Source organism: Cnephaeus nilssonii, assembly GCF_951640355.1.
Source record: "Cnephaeus nilssonii genome assembly, chromosome: 13".
NCBI classification, from domain to species: domain Eukaryota; kingdom Metazoa; phylum Chordata; class Mammalia; order Chiroptera; family Vespertilionidae; genus Cnephaeus; species Cnephaeus nilssonii.
In genome coordinates, this window is record NC_137084.1 from 15,768,314 (window position 1) to 15,786,243 (window position 17,930).

General features: G+C 55.8%; 1 protein-coding gene across 3 annotated transcripts in view; it reads left to right on the forward strand.

Moving 5' to 3' along the window:
• The first annotated feature begins 727 nt into the window (after positions 1-727).
• PRDM11 (PR/SET domain 11) overlaps positions 728-17,930 on the forward strand; it is an 82,644-nt gene continuing 65,441 nt past the window's right edge. For all 3 annotated transcript variants that reach the window (XM_079787680.1, XM_079787682.1, XM_079787683.1), the window contains exon 1: positions 728-1,048. The gene's annotated coding sequence lies outside the window, so the exon portion shown is untranslated. The remainder of the gene's footprint in view (positions 1,049-17,930) is intronic.

Consider the following 17,930-nt stretch of genomic DNA (forward strand, 5'->3'; position numbering starts at 1 on the left):
CCGTTGTCTGTATGAAAATTCCCCGTGTTGTCCTCTCAGCCTTCAGTCTCTCTGATGCTGAATCCCATTTCACAGATGGAGAAACCGAGGAACCGAGCAAGTGAGCACAGCTTAAGCATCGTTTCCAAGCCAGCCAGGGACCGGCTCGCCCGGTTCTCAGGATCTCAATCCCGAGAACCCATTTCTGTCTGAAGAACACGTGCGTTTCGCGACTGGTAAACCGCAGCCCCACGTAAATAGTTAACATTCTAAACGAGCCCCCAAACCCCTTACCCTTAGCTTCCAGGGGGGACGCCTTTTTACTTGTTTGTATCTCCAAACTGCTGGGCATTCAAAGGGTTAAACGGGTCCAGGAGGGGGCCTGCGGTGGGCGGCGGGGCTTCGAAGGGGTTAAAAATATAAACGCGTTTACCACCCCTGACTATTTGGTTCAAAATGGGCAGCGACAGGGCCTGGCGAGCCTGGGAGCCCCCACTACGGAATGACTTTTTAAAATTCTAGAACTTTTAATTCCGACCAAAAATAAAAAAAAAGAGGGAGTATCCCAGTTGGAAAGTTCTTTTAACCTTTTCTTTTTTCATTTATTTATTTTTTTCTCGATTTCTCCGCGGGCTGGATTATAAAACTCGCTCTCTCTTTTTTGGGTTCGAGGAGCGAGGTTCCCCCCTCCGGGCCGCGCGCGGGCGGGGGCCGCGGGGGCTCCGGGAGTTCTCTCCGGGGCCGGGCTGGGACGCGGCTGGTGAGTCCCCGCTCCGGCCCCTGAATTGGGGGGTCCGCGTCTGCCCCAAACGCCGCTTTCTTCCGTTTTCCATGTCATTTCCTGTACTAATAAGATGGTGGTCAAAGAAGGGGAGGAGAGCAGCAGCGAGTCGCCGCCGCCGCACCGAGGCTGGCGCTGAAACTTTGCCTCGCCAGGGACCAGCGCGCCCGCAGCGCGGCCGCTCCCGCCGCGGGGGCCGCCAGCCGGGGCCGCGCCGCCTCCGCCGAGCCGCCCGCCGGGCCGTCCGCGCCACCTGGGCCCCGCGGATGCCGCAGCATTCCCGGGAAGGTGAGTCAGCCCCGGTAGCCAATGTGGCCATTGAAAATGGCTTCGGAAAGCGCTCGGCAATTTGCCAGCGAGCGCGGGGTCCGCCGGTGCAGGGGCTGCGAGCGGCTGCGGGGGGCCCGGGCGGCCGGGGCCGGCGCTGGCGGAGCGGGGGCCGGGGCGGCGCGGGTGCGGGCCGGGTGGGGGGGCGGCTCGCCCCGGCCCTGAGGTGGGTTAACCCTCGGCAGGTAGTTCCTGCCGCCGCTGCCGCCGCCGCTGCGGGATTCGGGGGCCGCCCCTCCGCCTCCTTCCTCCCCGCTAGCTCCGCGTTCGCTCGCCTTGTTACAATGTAGCCTTTTCTCTGCGCGGACGTTCCGCCCGCTGACGGACGTGGCCGCCGACCAATGGGAGCGGCGGCCCGGGCCCAGCGTTCGGAATGAGAACCCGGCGACACGCGCGGGGCGGGGCGCCGGGGGCTGGAGGGCTGGCCGCGGCCGCTGGCCTACTTCGAGGGGCACTTTCGGCTGGGCGCCTGGGGCTCATGTGCGGGGCTCCGGCCTTTTGGGGTGCGGTGGAGCTTCTTCCCTCGCGGCCCATTTCCCGCTATACGTGGCCAAGCCGGAGGCCGTTTCCTTAATGTATTTTATATCTTAGTTGCGGTGTAGACTATTCGGGAAACCTCTCCGGAGTCTAGCCTTCATCCCCCACCTTTCCCTCCTCCCGCTCCCCATCCCCTCAATCCCCAAGGTACTCTCATATGCAGAAACTGCGGAAACTTAGAGGCCAATGACCTTTCTCCGGTCAAGGCCAGCACGCCCCAGGCAAGTCGCTGCAGTAAGAATACTAATGTCTTGGGCGCTGGACGAAGCTGGCTGGAAAGTTGCTGGTGTCTTGAAACGGGTTGGGTGATTGGGGCTGTAGACCCCCCAGGATGGGCTGGGACTTGGAGAAAAATGTTCAACCTCTCTTCCTTCTTACACGTTTGCTTCATGTGGAGAAAGGCTGTAGTGTATCATTTAGAGTGGCTGAAAGGAAACACGCCTCATTCTTTGTGCACGGGGACAGGAGACAATAATGAGAGATTGTTCTTGATGCCTGGAAACCCAATAAACTTTTGGGGTTTTGTCTGTGCTGGGGCAAAAATGATTTTTCCATGGAGCATCCCGCCTGTGGCACCCAAGCTTGCCTTTGCCCACATTCTCCTTGAGGAGAAGGGACGTATTGGGAGGTGGGGTGGCATCCATGGACCAGAAAGAACAGGCTGTGGTCTCCTTCCCTGGGGAGTGGGCATGGTCTTTGCCCATCAACTCTGAGAAGTGAGCAAGCAGAGTACTTACTCTGTGGGCGCATGACTGAAAACCTTCTCTTCTGGGAATACAGCCTTGGCAACTTGCATTAGTTTAATGGAAAGAGGCTTGTCCGTTGGAATTCTTCCTCCCCCTAATAACTGTGCCACTGTGGACTTGGTATTGTTACCTGACCCCTCTGAACCTTGCTTCTCCATCCCTAAAATGGGGCCAACAAAGCTTGTCTGGCAAGGCAGTTGTGAGATCAAATGAAATGGCAGAGATGAAATGCCTAGCTTACGATTGACACATGATTTAAGAAGTGTTCTCTCTCCCTGGAATTAGTGCCGAATATACTATCCTGGGAATGTCAGAGTTGCTGGGCAGGCCCCACCCAGGTCCGTCCAGTCCCAAACCATCAGGGCCTCCAAGGAGCATCTGGGGCAGGATCTAGTTCTCCCCTCAGTTGTCCCAGGAGCCCTTGATCAGCCATCACAACCATCCTATCTAATAAAAGAGTAATATGCAAATTGACCGTCACTCCAAGACACAATATGGCCGCCCCCATGTGGTCAAAGATGGCTGCCCCCATGTGGACACAAGATGGCCGCCACAAGATGGCATGCAGGGGAGGGCAGTTGTGGACAGTTAGGGGTGACCAGGCCAGCAGAGGAGGGCAGTTGGGGGTGACCAGGCCAGCAGAGGAGGGCAGTTGGGGCAGACCAGGCCAGAAAGGGAGGGCAGTTGGGGGGGACCAGGTCTGCAGGGGAGGGCAGTTGTGGGCGATCAGGCTAGCAGGGAGGGCAGTTAGAGGTGACCCAGGCCTGCAGGGGAGGGCAGTTGGGGGGGACCAAACCTGCAGGGGAGGGCAGTTGTGGGCGATCAGGCCAGCAGGGAGGGCAGTTAGGGGTGACTGGGCCAGCAGAGGAGGGCAGTTGGGGGAGACCAGGCCAGCAGGGGAGGGCAGTTGGGGGGGAGCAGGCCTGCAGGGGGGCGCAGTTGGGGGGGGGACCAGGCCTGCACGGGAGGACAATTGGGGTGGACCCAGGCCTTCAGGGGAGGGCAGTTGTGGGCGATCAGGCCAGCAGGGAGGGCAGTTGTGGGGGGGGGGACCAGGCTGCAAGGGAGGACATTTGGGGCAGGGACCCAGGCATGCAGGGAAGGGCAGTTGGGGGGAGGGGGGACCAGGCCTTCAGGGGAGGACAGTTGCGGGGGGCAGGCCTGCAGGGAGGGCAGTTAGGGGTGACCAGGCCAGCAGGGGAGGGCAGTTAAGGGCGACCGGGCCAGCAGGGGAGGGCAGTTGGGGGCAATCAGGCCGGCTGGGGAGCAGTTAGGCATCAATCAGGCTGGCAGGGGAGTGGTTAGGGGGTGATCAGGCTGGCAGGCAGAAGCGGTTAAGGCAATTAGGCAGAGGCAGGTGAGCGGTTGGGAACCAGCAGTCCTGGATTTTGAGAGGGATATCCACTGGGATCGGGCCTAAACGGGTGGTTGGACATCCCTCTCAGATTGGAGAGGGTGCAGGCTGGGCTGAAGGACAAACACCGCCCCCCCCCCGTGCATGAATTTTGTGCACCAGTCCTCTAGTCATTTATATACTATTTTGACCTGAGTTACAGTTCTGTCCTTTAGACCCCTTGGGTTGATGTGTTTCATAAATTTGTTCTCCTCAATGTCAAGCAGGCTTCTGTCATCTGTATCTTTCCTCCCTGGTTCTAGGTTATTGGCAAGTATGAAGGAAGTCAAGACCACTGGACTGAGTTAGGAGTCCTGGCTGCTTATTCAGCTGCCTCCTTCGCCTGCCGCTTGGCTATCTCATAGTCATGACTAACACCTTGGGTCCAAGGCTGTCATAACTTCCTCCCTAAACCGCCCCGAGGGCTCTAATCTTGGCCAAGGCTACCACCATCCTACTAGTCCTCAAGGCAGAAAGCTTGATGCCTCTGTTCCCCCACCCCAATCCATTCCGTCTCCAGATCTAGAGAACTTAAGTCTATACATAGATCCGGTCCACTTCTTTCCATCTCCTCCTCCCAGCTTCTTAGTGAACTCACCGCTGTCTCTCCCCAGGACAATAGCAAGATCCTCCCAACTGCCCAACTGCAACCTCTCCCCCATGCCAACCTCAGCATCAGCTTCACAGCCAGAGTGTCTGTTCCAAAGATTACATCAGGCTTTCCCTGTCCTGCTTAAGGCACTGAAAAGTCTGCCAGTGCTTTTGAAATAAGGAACCAAATTATGACCATGACCTAAAGGCCTCGGAGTGATCTGGCCCCTGCCCTTTCCTTGGCCTCATCTTCCTTCCTCCTTGGATCTCTGCACGCCAAGCCTTGTTCTCCGCTGTACTGGCTGGTCCCTCCTTCATGAATATTGAAACGGCTGTGATCTAATGAATGAGTTAAGGTTGGTAAAGAGCAAGAGGGGGTGGGAGAATGGTGGTCGTTAATGCTCTCCCATAAATATTTCCAGTTCATCCAGGCACATGGTAGGATTGAATCTAGGTCCCCTTGTGCTTGAGTTGGGCCATGTGACTGACCAGTGAGTTGAGAACTATAGTGATACATGTCGTTTCTGGACCAAAGCACTTACTTTCTGGTATGGACCCTCCAGAGTGCTCTTTTCCTGTGGCATGGCAGCTGGTAGTAGGTGGGATGGTGGCTGCTTCTGCTAGCCTGGGTCCCTGCACAACTCTATGAGTGGAGCCCTATGATGTCCTACGATGGACACGCAACATGAGTGAAAACTAAACCTTTGTTATTTTAAACTGCTGAGATTTGGGGGTTGTTTGTTACAGCAGCGTAACCTAATCTTGTCTGTCCTGACTGACACAGCCACTAGAGAAGTGTTCCAGGCAGAGGCAGGTACACCTGACCCTCGAACAACATGGGTTTGAACTGCACGAGTCTACTTACATGTGGATTTTTAAACCCATGTTCTTCAAAGATCAACTGTACACACAGACTTGGGGAGTCTTATCCTCCGTGACAAATCTGAGTCTATCTATCAACCCCTGCCGGAAACACCTCCGGGGACTCCCACTGCTGTTCGGAGAAAGACAGAAATCCTAAGACCCTATAGGGACACCATCGTGCATCCCTGTGTTTGTCATGTTCTGCCTGGCACTTTTCTCATGTTGTCCTCTGTTCTGACCACGCATTCCACTCTGCTGCTTAGGCCTCATTCTTTATCTTTCAACTTCAGCATCACCTCTTCAGGGAAGCCCTCCCTGATTAGGTCAACCCCCCATTACAGGCTCTCATGGACCCATGGACCCTCCTTTGTAGCATTCATCTTAGTGGCCCTTTTACATTTATTAGTGTATTACTGATTGGCAGCCTCTCTTTCATCAGATCATAAACCGCCAGTGCAGGGCTTGGGTTGGCTTGTGCATGCCGCTGTATTTCCAGGGTCTGCACACAGCTGCTCTGTAAATACCTTCTGAAGAGTCCCTGAGCATTGATGGTGGGCACACTTTGTGCTGGGGGCTAAGGACAGGATTAATGGACCCTGCTTCCCTGGCGCATGGGCAGGCGAGTCTAGCTGGAAGGACCGTTTTACTGGGATGTACAGGAGGAATTTATTTCCAGAAGGGCAAGAGTGTGAGGTTTAACAGAACATCGAGGCCTCTGCTGATCTGGAGAGAATGTGATCCAGGGAAGGGTCACACAGTAGGAGATGCAGGGATGATGACGAGGATGAGAATAATGATGATGAAAGCAGCTAATGTTTATGGGAAACTGATTGTGTGCGGGTGTGGTACTAAGCATGTCACATCCCTGTGCAGAGAGCAGCTCCGCACGGTAGGGATTTGTATTTCCGTTTCACAGGTGGGGAAACTGGTGTCCCCCAGAGGTGAAGTGAGGGAGCCAGGATTGGTCATATGGCCAGGATTGGAACCCCGGCAGTCCGATGTCACCTCCTTAGGATTGCCCTCTTAGAGTGAGGGCAGAGAACTGCAGACCCACCAGGAAGTCCCTTGGGAAATGTCACATTGGGTTATAAAACCCTCACTGCAGAGCAAGTTTCCAGAAGGTAACACCCCCCCCCCCCCCCGCCCCAGCATTGGGGTTTGAGCAAGGGGGAGTTCTAGCTCAGAGGTGCCTGGTGGCCTTGGTGCCAGGGGTGGTCTGGAACCATCTGGTACACCTCCACCTCTGCTGGGGTTCTGGCATTCTGGGAGGCCCCAGCGCCCACGTCCTCAGAATGGGGCCTGGGAAGGGCTTCCCTGCAGCTGGCCCAGGGGCTGCACCGGAAAAATAAGCCGTGCAGAAAGAAAGAAAAAAATAAAAAAACAATGAAGAAGAAAGAAAAATGTGCTGTTATTTTTAAAAAGCCCGTTTCCTATTGCAGATCTGTATCTGTGTTGGGAAGGCCTGTGTTTCCCCGGTGCAGCCATACTCGTGGTGGCGTCCCTTAGCTAAGGCTCTAAGAGGGAGGCCAGGGTGCCCTCAGTCCTTCATCCATTCACCAGGTGGTCAGTCACATGTGCTCAACCTGTGCCAGGCACCGTGCTGGGCTTGGGGAGCAGTGCGGAACCCAGACCTTCCTCACAGAACTCACAGACCAGCGTGGGAGGTGGGCAGTTAACCAGGCAGTTACAGGTGATAGCAGAAGGATGCCAGGGATAGGGCCATGGACTCTTAGGTCAAGGAAGGCTTCCCTGAGGAGGAGGCCTTTCAGCTGAAGGATGAGTAGGATTTGGAAAGCAAAGATGGGACAGGCATTCCAACATGGGGGATGGGTTGTACAAAGGTGTGGCACATAGTAGGGTTTGAAGAGGCTCTCGTCATTCATTTGGCTGGAGAGCATGTGCAAGGGAGGAAGTGGAGAGAGATGAGGCTGGAAGAGAATAATAGTAATAATAATAACGATGATGATGATAATAATGTGACTAACACGCGAGTCCTGACCGTTCCTCAGGACCTTTGCATTGGCTATTCCCGCTCCCTAGAACAATCTTACCTGCTATCTCCATGGCAGGCTCCCTCACCTCCATCAGATTTGCTCACATATCACCTTCTCATGGACACTTTTGTGTTTAAAATTGCAACCCTTGCCCCTTTACCCACTTCCCTGCTTTTCTTCCTCAGTACCTAGCTCATATAACATGCCCTATGTTTTACTTATTTACTTTGTCTTTGGCTCCCTCCCCTAATTATAATGTAAGTTCCTAGAGAACTGGGATTTTTGTTAGTTTTATTCATTGCTATACGAGCAGTGCATAGCACATAGTAGGACATCATATATGTGTGGAATGAGTCCATTAAGAATTTATTACATGCAAAGTGCTTTTCGTGTATTTTCTCATTTACTCTTCTCAGCAGAGCCCTGATATTGGCACTGTTATTTCCCCATTCTTTAGGGCAAATAGGAAATTGAGGCTCAGGGAGGTGGAATAACTTGCCCAAGGTGTCCCAGTTGGTAAGCGGCAGAGCTGGGATTCGAACCCAGGCTGCCTGGCTCCTGAGCCTCCTGCCTAACCCTGACGCTTTTCCCCAGCCAGGGTGTAAAATGTCGTGACCACTATGCCGAGGAGTTCACATTCTGTCTGTGAGGCTGCAGGTACCACAGAGGGTTTTATGAAGAGAAAGCCCACATGGAGATGAGATCTAAGTCCCAGAAGTCAGCAGCAGCAGCAGCAGCGGCTTGGGTGTGAGGCTGGAGGCAGGGAGGCCGATTAGGAGGCTATTGCAGTCATCAGGGTAGGAGAGAATGAGGAGGAGAAAGAGGGCTTCGTGGTGGCCATTCCAAAAGGGGAGGTTGGGGGCCCTCCACATTGGGGTTCAGGATGGGTGGGTCAGAGCACAGTTCTGGGGGCCACAGGTTCCCTAGTGTGCCTAGTTTCTGTTTCTGAGTAGCCAGGGCACCCCCAGATAAGACCTGGCAAAGTGCCTTGGGCTGGCCTCTTGGCAGGGAGTGGGTAAGCGAGAGGGGCCCGGGGGTGAGTGGGTGGGGGCAGCGCTGTGGTCGGGAGAGGGGTGTGGGCCTCAGGTTCAGTCTGTCCAGTCACTTGGCAGCTGGGAGACCTGGGCAAGAGGCTGCCCCGCTTGTGGTCGCCAGTTCCCTCGTCTGGAAAGCAGGGGTGATAATAGTGCTGGTCTCATGGGGACCCCGAGAAAGAGGTCCCAAGTACCAATGTGTGGCATAGGGCCAGCTCTGGGGCTACCTCCTCAGGTGTGAATGCTCCAGGGCATGGACATTATCTTATACCCCTTGCTGGGGGGGGGGGGGGGGAGAGAGAGAGAGAGAGAGAGAGAGAGAGAGAGAGAGAGAGAGAGAGAGAGAGAGAGATTTCAAACACTTCCACACCCCCCATGGGCTTGTGTTTAAAGCCAAGCATGTCTGTGCCTCAGTTTCCATTTCTGTAAACGGAGAGGAGACTGTGTTGTCAGTTTTGCATTACATTCTGTGGGAGAACGTTTTTCTTCCGTGTTTTCAGGACCAGAGTTTAAGAGGAACATGTTTTGAGCACAAGGGCACTTGACGACAGCCCTGTGAGCTCGCTTCCATATCCATTTATGGACAAGGAAACTCAGGTTCAGAAAGGTTAAGTGACTAGCTCTACGTCACACAGCCGTAATCTAATCTTTCCAATCACCTCGAGAAACCCGCATTTATAAAGGAAGTCTTAGGAGTCGCCTGCTTGTTACATAACAACTCCTAGCTGGTCCCCTGGGTGCTTTAAACACAGGATTTGATTTATAAGCTTTTGCTTTGCATGCTGGTTCCAGGACCCTCTCCCCTGCCTAAGAACGGGCAGGCACGTCTGGACAGACCAAGAGCCTCCAGTGCAGTGACACTGGGTGAGGGGGTGGAGGTGGACAGGGCAGAAGGCTGCTGGCCGTCCCACTCCTCAGCATCAGCCTGGGATCTAGGTGGGTGCAGAGGGCTGGGGACCCTGTTTGCAAACGGAGGCACTGGGCCTCTGGGGCCTTCAGTGCCTTCTAGAGCTTTTCCTCCCACCCCTCTCTTCCCCAGCCCACCTGATGCGTAAGGGGACCCAGGACTCTCTTCCCACCATCACCTCCCAAATGCCCTGTGGTTAGCCCAAGAAGGGCAGGTCAGTTCTCATGACCCCCACTTTACAATTGAGAAGACTGAGGCTCAGAGAGGGGAAGTGACTCACTTAAGGTCCTACAGCTTAGGGAGTGACCAAGCTAAAATTCTACCCCCGAATCTAGCACCCCTTCCTCTGCATCCAGTCCTCATCCTAAAATCACAACAGAAAGGGGACCTCTGAGAGCGCTTGGCTCAGTCCCATGCGCCACCCTCCGAACGGAGAGGCCGGCTGGCCACTGCGTCAATATCTGCAGGGGCAGGAGTTCACCCCGGGGAACGTATATGAGGGAACTCAGGGTGGGGAGGGGTGGCTCCTTCTCCCAGGCTCATGTGGGGTTCAGGCAAGAATGGGACCAGCAGGCAAGAAGATCAACTTGACTTGGGAACTGAGCTGGGCTGATATGGACGTCACCAAGCAAGTACATATGGAACCGCCTCCACAATGTCAGCTTTCCCAGAGTGGCTTCTTGCCCTATCTCACACTTTCCCCAGGGCAGTGGTCGGCAAACTGCGGCTCGCGAGCCACATGCGGCTTTTTGGCCCCTTGAGTGTGGCTCTTCCACAAAATACCACGGCCTGGGTGAGTCTATTTTGAAGAATTGGCGTTAGAAGAAGTTTAAGTTTAAAAAATTTGGCTCTCAAAAGAAATTTCAGTCGTCGTACTGTTGATATTTGGCTCTGTTGACTAATGAGTTTGCCGACCACTGCCCCAGGGGATAGGGGCGAGGGCCAGGAAGGGTTCCTGCTGCCCGATGTCCAGGGCATGGAGATGTCTGGTTTGGGAGTCTCTGGCTGGCGGGAGTCTGAGCAGCTTGGGGAGCAGCCCAAGGGACACACGGCCCCAGAAGGGAGTGAGCCTCTGGGGCAAACCCAACTGGGGTGGACTCCGCATTGTCATGGCCCAAGGTACAGAGAGGGTGGGCTCTGGGTGGGTGGGTGGGTGGGGAGGGTGGAGGGTGCATTCTGGGGCTGTGCCTGACCTCACAGCCCAGCCCTTCAAATGCCCTGACCCAAACAGGGTGGCATTTTCCAGGGCGGTTCAAGATTCCTCCTCAGACCAGCTATGTTCCAGAGGAAAAGCCCGGGGGGGGGGGGGGAGCACGAGAGTTGTGGGGGGGGGGGGAGAGGAGGAAGGGAGGAAGTGAAGAGGATCAGAGGTTCAAGGTGTCCCAGGGATAGGGGTGAGAAAGGAGAAGCCTCTTAGCCTGGGGAAGGGGAGGACAGGTTGGTGAAATCTTCAAAGGAAATCAGCAAGTTTAGCAGCCAGGGAAGAATTTACCCCAGAGAGAAGAGGTTGGGTTTTGGGGGGAGGTGAGCAGAAAGGAAGAATCCAGGGCAACGTTCCTGGCTTAGCTACCCCCAGCCTTTTATAAACATCAATAACAGCCAAGCCTGAATGAGGCTTAGAGGTGTCGGTGGGCCCTGCCTGAAGCACTCACATGCTGCTCCGTGACGCTGGTGTTATTAGCTTCAGTTTGCAGAGGAGAAATGGAGGCCCAGAGACGTGAAGTGACTTACCCAAGGTCACACAGCTATGAAAGGCTGAGGCGGGATTTGAACCCAGTCTGTCTAACTCTGGAGTCTGAGCTCTTCACCACTGCATGGGGCTGCCTCTCTGTTACTGCCCTGGGAAATGGTGTTAGGAGCCTGAGCTGGGAGGGAGGGTGGACTGGAGGACTTGCAGTTCCAAATGTCAGCTTCTTGAAGCTGGGTCATAGGAGATACAGCATTGGCCCGCTGTGGCATCAGCCAGTCAACCTCTGTGCTTCTATGTGCTCACCTGAAAAATGCGGCTGCCTCGCGCAGGTACTGCCCACGCTACAGGGTTGTTGGGACCTTCCGATCCAATTCTGGGTCAGTAGATGGAGTGCCCCCTTGGGCCCTGGAGGTCCAAACATAAACACATGACTTGATGGGCCCTGCACCCAGGTTCCTCTGGGAACCCCAGGTGTAGGGCCCTGCCAGTGCCTCAGAGAGGGTGGTCTGCAGGCCCTTGCCCATCTGTGTGAGCTCTGTGTTCCTGCTCTGCAGCAAGATAGGCGTAGACCTGGAGAGTAAACATTGAGAAACTCCGATTGCAACTTGACATTGCCGCGCCATGTTTTGTTGTAATTTACAAAAGCATCAGTTGGCAACAGATTGGAAAACTTAAAAAGTCACTTTACCACAAAGAGTTTGAGCAGCTCTGGCCCAGATCCTAATTGTGATGGAAGGTAGGAAGTGGCCTACTTGCTCAGGGATGTGGTGGGGAGGGGAGCTAGTCATTCTGCCGCGGGCGGTGGGGGAGGGGGAGCATAGGGTAGGCTTCCGAGAAGTGATGCTGAGCCGAACTGGACCTCGAAGGAGGAATAGAAGTCGGCCAGGTCTAAGAAGAGGGAAGGGCATTTTCGGCACCCGGAACAGTATGTACAAAGGCAGGCAACGCAAGGCACCTGTGGTTCAGGGAATGGCAAGTGACCTGGGGTGTTTGGAGAAGAGGTGGGGGAGACCTCCCTGGAGAGGCAAATTTGGGCCAGGTGGGGAAGGCCTTGAATGCCAGGCTGAGGAACTGAGACGGAAAGACTCTCCTGGAGGCAGGGGAAGTGAGCCAAGGTCACAGCTATGCAAGGGTCATGCGGGTGTTTCCCTTTGGTCCTCAGCCTTCAGGAAGGTGCTCCTCATCCTACTGAGGCAGCAGCCCTGTAGGTCAGCCTGCCTTTCCTGTGAGCCAGTCCTGGCTGGATCGGCAGGCAGTTTTCGGTGTGTGTGGCAGGCCTTCCCAGGCCGTCCTGGTCAGTGGGTTGGCATCTGGCGTGGTTGGCTGGCCATGGGAGAATCCTCTTGTCTCCATTGCCCTAAGCGATCAGTGCGGTGCGCAAAGTGGGTGTGCCGGCCACCAGCTAGGAGTCCAGAGTCATGTGCAGGAGTACGAGCAGGAGGAGGGAGGGCTGAGGTTTGAGACTGAGGTTGGGGGTTGGCCAGACACTGGGAGCCTGGTGTGTGACTGTGTGGGGTCCGTTTAGGAGGTGAGCGCGGATGATGGCCTAAAGTTGCTTCCTGTACAAACCCCCTGACAGGCATTTGTAGCCTGAGGAGTGAACACTAGTTCGAAGCCGTGAGGAATGGCTTTACGACCTAACCTGGGCCAGCTCAAGGGAGCAGACAGTCACTGTTGGGGAGTTGCTGCCATGGTCCTTGGCTCTGGTGCAACTGCCTGTCCCTAGAGGAGCCGACCTGCCCTGTCCTGGGGCTGCTGGGAACAGACCACGCTGTGCCTGGGCCTGCATGTGGCCACAAGTCCTTGGAGAGTGCCAGCCTGCCTGGGAGGGAGCTGTGGGAAGCGCCTCTCCCGCCAGCCCCACCTACAACCTCCTCCTCGGGGCCCCTGTTGAGGGTGGCTCAGCTGCTCGCTCGCTCGCTCCCTCCCTGCAGCTCCCTGTCAGCTGGGCCCCACACAGCAGGCCAGGCTGGCTGGCTGCCTTTCAGGGGGGAGTCCAGCTGCCTGGGATCCGTGGGATGGGGCTGGGCAGGCTTGAGGGCCAAGCGTCATGGCGGTGCTTTGGTTTTGATAGTGGCCTTGATTGTTCCTGGAGGCTTGACTGCTTGGACCTCACGGGCTCTCTGCCGTGGCTGCTCCCACGCTGGACTCACTGTTTCCATCGTCCCAGGGTCTCCCTGAGGTGGGATAGGGCAGCTCTGGGGCGGCTGAACGCCTCACTGCAGCATCCCAGACCTGGTGCTTCCACTGCGAGTACCAGGTAGCCCTCCTGGCTTCTCAGTGATCTCCCCCCCAGCCCCCCAAGGACCTCCTGAGCCTGTTCTGCATGGCCCAGGCCACCTTACCTCCCAGATCAAACCCTCCAAGGCCACGCCCTTTGCTCTTGGCAGCCTGTCAGCTTCTCTCGGTGACGGAGCTTTGCTCTTCCTCTCTGTGATTCCCCTCGTGGTCTGTCGCCTGTCCCTGCCCCAGTTCCCTGGGCTACCGGTGAGGTGAGGACTCACTGGCCTGGCTCCAAGGGGCCCAATCCCCCAGTTTCAGGTAGAAACCAGACTCCTCGCTGGCACCTGCCAGTGGCTCCCTGCCCTCCTCGAGCGCCCTGGCCCTCGGCCCAGGACAGTGGCCAAGAAAGGCTCCACTCTCCTTTCAGACTCTCTCCTGGCTCCTGCGCCCTTCGCTCTGCCTGGAGGACCCCTCTGCCGGCTTCCTTCCCGGTTCCTCCCTGGGGCCAGCGACTGGCTCCATTCTGGCTGAGCCCCGGGCTCCCAGATTCGCAGAAGGTCCTCTGTTTTCAGAGCTCCGGGTTGCCACCTCCTTCTCTCCGTGCTCAGTGCCCGTGGCGTAGATGGGGCATTGCATTGTGTGGGAGTCTGAGTGGCTCTCGTGGGGGCTTTCTGGATGTATCTCATTTTGTCTACACAGCAGGCTGGAAGGTAGATACTATGAGCCCATTTTGCAGGTGAGGGAGTTGAGGCTTCAGGGGGTTCAGATTTTGTCAAGGTCTTATAGGAAGTCAGGGGCACAGCTGGGACTCAGACTCACCTCTCTTGGCCCTTCTCTCCACCCCATAGCTGTCTTGAAGGTAAGAACTTCATTGAGCTTTGCTTGTTGTCCTATCAGGGGCCAGTGCCTGACTAGGGCCAGGGGTGTGCCTGGGCTGGCTCAGCCCCTTGGGGGTTAGGGCTCAGTAGTTGCCTGGGCTCAGTGGGTGTCACAGTCAGAGTGATCAGCCCTGTGAGCTTTTCACATCCACGTTCTCCTCCTTACTTCCTAAACTCTCGCCCCCGATGTGGGTTCCTCCCAGGATCCGGCTTCTACTCTGGGAGTCAGGCTGACACAGAGCATGCAGGCCAAGGCTGGGGGCCGCTGGGACAGGGGATGGCCAGGAGTCACGGGGAAGGGGAGAGGGAGAGGCTGGGCAGCAGGAGGCCGCCTCTCGGTGGCTGGGCTGGGCACCGCTGACTGAAGCACAGCGAGGGCCCTCAGCTCCCGCCTCTCCCTCCTCCAGGGTCTGAGCCTCTGTGCTTTCTGAAAGCCATTCTGGCTGCGGGGAGACTGAGGGCCTTGCTCCTGATGAAGCTCTGAGCTTCAGAAGGGCCAGCTAACCCACCTCTCCTTGAGCTATTTAAATTCTCTCTAATCCCCCAACCCCAACAAACTTCCAGGGACTAGTAGCTCACTGTTCCCAAGGCAACAACTCCTTGTGTCTTTTCTATGTTGTTTTACTAAGTTTTAATTATGTAAGGAATACCAGTACATTTTTACTATTAAAAAATCAAATATTACTTAAAAAGCTAAATATTATCTTCCTGATAACACAACATTCTAGCTTCCTCTGCACGGTTCATCATCACAGTTATTACTGTGTTATCTATCCTTCTAGATCTTTCCCTGTGCATTGCCACACTACAGGACGATGTACCATTAGAGTGTGTATGTATGTGTCATGTAGTACCTGTAGTCATTCTGCAAATTGCTTTACTCACCTTTGGATCGAGGAAATCTAGTCATGGTTTCACAAAGTAAGCTGCCATAATTTTTCCTCTCTCTCTCTCTCTCTCTCTCTCTCTCTCTCTCTCTCTCTCTCTCCTTTTTACTGATACACAGTGGTTTTGGAGAGCATCATCATTACTTATTTAGCCATTCCCCTACTGCTGGACATTTAAGATTAAATCTGATTTTATTCTTGTGCGCCTCCCTGGGCGTATCTAGAGTAGCTGCTGTTGAGTTGTGGGAGCCTGCTGCGTTTTAAAACAATTATTGAACACGTCTTAAAGTCTGTCCACTGGGCTTTTGCCTAGAAGCAGTTGTCTCCCTGTGGGTCCTCCACTATTCCTGGTTCACTTCTTCAGAGCTAGAAAGAACGTCTGCTTCCCTGTCCCCACCAGTCCCCAGAGAGCCGGGAGCAGGCTGTGGCCCTGCAGCCTTTCTCCCTCTCCCTCGGGTTTTTCTGCCTCTCCTCCAAAGGCTCGTTTGAGTCACCCTGCTCCTGGGCGGCTGTGGTGGTGAGTGGTTTCTGGAGTCGGAATTCCTGGGTTCAAATCCCGGTCTTTCTGGGGATCCTACTTAGCCTCTCTGTGCCTTAGTTTCATCGTCTGTCAACTAGAGGTGACAATAGCATCTATGTCATCAATGCTATTGTCTTGAGCTGCTGTGCAGACCAACCAAGTAAGCCAATACGTGTGCCAGGCAAACACCGTGCCAGGCAAATAGTAACATCTCAGTGCTGTTATTGTCCCGACTCTCTCGTCTGTATCAGCTCCAGACCCCGCGCTGTGGGCAGAGGGCCTGTGTTCCTGGTGCGCAGCCTGGATGGCTCCAGCCTTTGCCAACGGCTTCATCCCACTGCCCCCTGATTTCCCAGAGGAGGCTGCTGCCTGGGAGTGCAGCGGGCATCGGGTTTCTGCCCAGGTTGGCCCTGCAGATTCTGGACCAGGGCCTACGGGGAGGGAAGGAGGTCAGCCTGACCCTCTGCTTGGCGGTGGTGGCCAGGAGCCTGGTAACGTAACCCCACACCTCGGGCAGATTTACCGGCTCTCAATGGGGCCTGTTGTGGCCGGGGATTTGATCTCCCTTGGCCTGCTCGGTGGGCAAGAGAAGAAAGCAGCTTGGGGCCAGCCTCTCCCCTGGGAGTCCTGGGGCCTCTCTGGGCCACACTGGCTGGTCCAGGCATGGGTTTGCCTGGGGCAAATCACTGCATGTGATTGTATATTTCATGCCGGAAGGGATGGCCTTTTTTGCTCTTTTCCTCCTCCCCCTTCGCCTTTTCAGGTTCTAAACCACCTTTATGTCACCATCTAATCAGTTTCTCAAAGCCACCTCTGAAACAGGCAGCCTGGCTAAGGCCATTTCACAGACGTGGAAACTGAGGCTCAGAGAGGTTAAGGGACTTTCCCAAAACCACATAGTTAGCTACTGATGGACTTAGTAATATACCCAGGCCATCTGGCTCCTCGTTCAGCTCTTTTACACGAGGCCACCCGGCGTGATAGTCTTGGCAGGAGGTGCCCAGCTGGGCAGCCCTGCTTGCCCTCTTGCCCTCTGGGCAGTAGCATGTGTGGTCAGGGAGCGCAGAGAGCTGGGATTATTTCCTGAGAGGCGAGAAGCAGCATGGCTGGCCCGGGGCCCAGCCCTTCCCCAGCATCAGCCACAAACCTCCTCGACAGCCAGAGGTGGCAGGAGACAGAGTGTGGCTGCTTCAGCTGAGGTCATTGCCCCTCAGAGGGAGAGAATTTGCCCTCAGAGCCTGCCCTGTAGTGCGGGCAGGGGCTGCAGCAACCCTGGGGACTCCGAGCACTTCTCCCAGAGAGGCAGGAGAGCAGCCCATTTTAAGACTGGAGAAAGCAAGGCTCAGAAAGGCCCACGGGCTGGGCTGGCACAGGGAAACTCCAACCACCTCCTCCTCCTAGACACAGATCCTCACCAATCATACGGCTGGCTCTCACCCAAGACATTGATCTTGCCTAGCTTTGCGCTAAGAGCGTGGTCGTTGGTATCAGAGCAATGTGGGCTTGGGTCCTGGCTCAATAGTGACCATTTCTGTTTATTGAGCACACACTAGGTGGCAGGTGCTCTTGCAAGACTTGGCCTGTCATATTTCACTTAATCCTCAGAATAACTTCAGGGGGGTAGATGCCATTATTATTTTCCATTTGCAGCTGAGGAAAGTGAGGCACAGGGAAGCAAAGTGATTTCCCAAGGCCATATCCTGTGAGGGTGAAACTGGGATGTAGATCCTGGCCCTGGGGCTCCCCGGCTTGTGCGTGAGCCACCACCATGCGTCTTCTGGCTGGGAGGGCCACAAGGGCAAGGGCACACCTGTCTCTTTCCTGGCGTGGTGTCCGACAGGGCAGACGCTCAGTATACTTTTGTCCAATGGGTGACGGCATGAATGCATGTGAAGCTTTGGACAAGTGACCCAGCCTCTCGGACGGCCAGTTTCCTCACTGCACAGTGAGCACTGAGCCTCCGGCATCGAGGGGAAGGGTCCCGTGCAGTCATGTTTGAAAGTGCTAAGCTCAGGGCTCTGGCCCTGGCAGCCGTGGCCACTCTGGGGCGATGGTGTCACTGAGCTGCTCTGAACTGTGTCCTGGGAGTGGGTGGTGCTGCTCTGAGCTGTCACACTGGCACTCGGCTGCCTGCCCCCGGGGGACAGAGGCAAGTTCTCTCTGCATGGCTGGTTGTGGGATGCCACCTGTGGCTGGTCGTGGGCTTCCCCTGGGCACAGCCAAGGGCCAGAGGGGCTGAGGGTGAGCACCGTGACCACCTTCATGCGGGACCCTTGCGTTCCTGTGGCATACTCACTGCCTGCTGGGTGGTTCGCACACACGGTTTCTTGTCAGCTGCTGAGCCTGTCTTTCACCCGGGCTCAGGGAGGTGTGCTGACTTGCCCCGGTTCCCACAGGTGCAGAGCAGGGTTTCAGCCAGCCTCACCTACTGCCTTCTGAGGGGCCCTCCCGGTTGCTCTGTATCCCCTGTAGGTTCCCAAAGTGGGAGCAGATGCCCGGGGCAGAACCAGGTGGGGGTGCTTTGAGTTCTCCGGTGACGCCCCCGATGTGTAGGGACTCAACTCAAATTTGTAAAAGCT